Source organism: Saccopteryx bilineata, chromosome 1 (genome assembly GCF_036850765.1).
Source record: "Saccopteryx bilineata isolate mSacBil1 chromosome 1, mSacBil1_pri_phased_curated, whole genome shotgun sequence".
NCBI lineage: Eukaryota > Metazoa > Chordata > Mammalia > Chiroptera > Emballonuridae > Saccopteryx > Saccopteryx bilineata.
The window spans coordinates 140,138,858-140,141,569 of NC_089490.1; positions in this window are offsets into that span (position 1 = coordinate 140,138,858).

The following is a 2,712-nucleotide window of genomic DNA, read 5'->3' on the forward strand; positions in this document are numbered from 1 at the left end:
CTAAGCGAGGAAGGGGCATGCTGGGTCCTCATGGAATAAACAGCAGCCCCCTCCGGACCCCTGCTCCTCAGGGCCCTCCTCCTTGCTGCTGCTGTGCAGTGAGGCATCCTCCAAGTCTGACTGCTGTGGTTGGGGCTGTGGGTGCTGGAATGCCACGGTGGCCCCTCAGCTCCCTGCCTGGAGAGATGAAGGCATAGTGATTGCCCTGCGAGATAAGAAGCAGGACAACAGAGAGGGAGGTGGGTAGGGTGAGGGGAGCCTCTGGGATGAGGTCACCGTCATACTATGTTCACCCAAACAAGAAGGAGTTGCTCCCATGCCAGGTTCTGGGTGACTAGCATCTTAGGTAGCAGGAACAGCCCATGCAAAATTCCTTAGGCCACACTGGGCTCCATAGCTGAACAGGGTGTCTTGCTTTTTATCCCTGGGCCAGTGTCTGGGACCTTTCTAGAGCAGAGATATGGCACCCAAGGTCCCAGTGCCTGGCCTCATCTGCCTCAGAAGTGATTGCCCAAACCCAGTTCCTGGTTTCCAGGAGAGGACATAGAGCAAGGGACTCCCATCAGTGCAGCTGGCCCCCAGCCCCTCCCTGCCTGTCAGGGAGCTCAGCAGGGGAGATGCAGAGACAGCCTTTCTAGGCAGGAGCATCAGTGGAGAGAGAGGAGGCCTGCTCTCAGGTGGGGCAGGGAAGGGGCACCAGCCCTGGAAGCAGCTCCTTACCAGGCCCCTGGTGTCTAGGAGCCCTGGTCCCCAACTGCCAGTACCTGGAGCTACTTTCCATTTCTGCCCTGCACCCACCTGTTAGCAGCCTCCTGTCTGGACCCTGCCAGACTGAAACTCGAGGCTGGCCTGGGCTGGGGGGCAAGGGCCCTCTCCCATTACTGATAGGCGCCATGGATACCAGATAGTGCTGGAAGGAAGGACAGAGGTGGGTGGTTGGCAAGATCCAGAGCTGCTCCACACACTGGCTGGACCTCTAGAGGCATGTTCAGCCAGCCTGGGACCTCTGAGCCCCTCTGCCTGCCAGATTGGTTGTGGCATTAGTCATCCAATGGGATGGATGAACCTCTGTCCATGTACATATTCAAAAATAGAAGGTACATCCAGACAGATGGTGCCAAGTGCCAAGAAGAATACTGATGGTGGGGGTCAGGGAGGTACACCGAGCAAGTGACATTTGTAGGTAAAGCCTGAAGTTAGAGGAGGAGGAACCCTGCCACTATGTAGGGGGGACAACATTCTAGGCAGAGGGATAAGCCAGTGCAAAGGCCCTGAGGCAGAACTGCCTGCATGTTTGAAGAGTAGAGAGGAGCCCAGTGTGGCTATAACAAAAGGAACAAGATGGAAAAGAGGTGGTGAGTCACAGGAGTTGAGATTTTACTCTGAATAATGGAAACCATGAAGACAGCAGAGAAGGCTCACTCTGATCTCTGCGGTATAAGGAGGAAGCCAGGATGCCAGGCAGGAGGCACAAAATGGCTTAGGACCACATGAGGCTGTACAGATACAGAGAAGTGGCCAGATTCAAGAGCATTCGAAGGTGGGGCCACAGAACACGCTATAGGACTGGATGCGGGGTGAGGGAAAAAAGAAATGAGGCCCCTTTGACTCCTGTTTTCACCTCTGTGCCTGAAGGTCAGGTCAGGCCGGTGGCTGCATGGGACCTACTATCCCAGCTCTTGCAGAGCCCAAACTGATGCCTGCACTGTGCACCTCAAAAACTAGGGGATAAAAAAAAATAAAAATAAAATACTAAAAAAAACTAAAACAAAAAACTAGGGGATAACATCCTGGGTTGAGGGAAAGCAGGGGCACAGGTGGGAGTACTGGGGGCTATCAGTGCTAGGTAAGGTGATGTCCCCAACAGGTGACCAGTTCCCTCAGTGATGGCTGTTGGGGACTTCAGGTACAGGGCCCATCATTGGATGGTGGATGATCCCCTGGGGTAGTCCCAATAAAGCCTAATCTTGATCAAGCCTCTGAACCCCCACTCCCAATTGGGCATCCACTCCCTTGGCCTCTGCAGAGGCCTGTGTCAGCCTGCTGCAGGGAAGTCCTGCCAGGTCCTGAGAGTCACAGAGAACACCGGGTGGTTTTCAGACATGTCCTGGGAGCCCCCCTGAGGCCTGCAGCGCCTATCTCACACTTGAAACCCCTGTAGTCTGGGTAGGTACAGAGGAGCGAGCCTGGGTCCCCAGTCCAGGGACCCTGAGTTAGAGGGCAGAATCTCCATCGGGTATTCTTCAGTGTCCTTTTAAGAATAACAGGTCTTTTACACTAAATGTAGTGAGGCCACTGGATGCATCGGTTGTGTACTGCATGGCCTCAGAGAATGATGAGGTCTGAGGGTGAGATTGGAGAGCTGGGGAGGAGGGAGTGCTCATTGGAGTCACTGTCCACTGGTGCCCACCGTGCCCTTTGTCGCAGACACAGTGTAAGAGTGCGGGAGCCCGAGGATCTCCGCGCCTGGGTTTCCTCCGCTGGAAAATAAGGCCGAGCGTGGGCCCGCCTCCAGGACGCAGCGAGACAATGCCAGGAGTTATCCGCCCATGGTCCTCACAGGGCTTCGGGGGGTCACCCAGCACCTGAGTACCTCCAGATTGCGGACGCCATGCCCGGGCCCAGCGTCCCTCGCTGAGGCGGAGCTTGCGTCTGCTCCGCCCCTCCGTCCCCAGGGCTTTGGCCCCGCGTGCCCTGGCCCAGCTGCAGCCC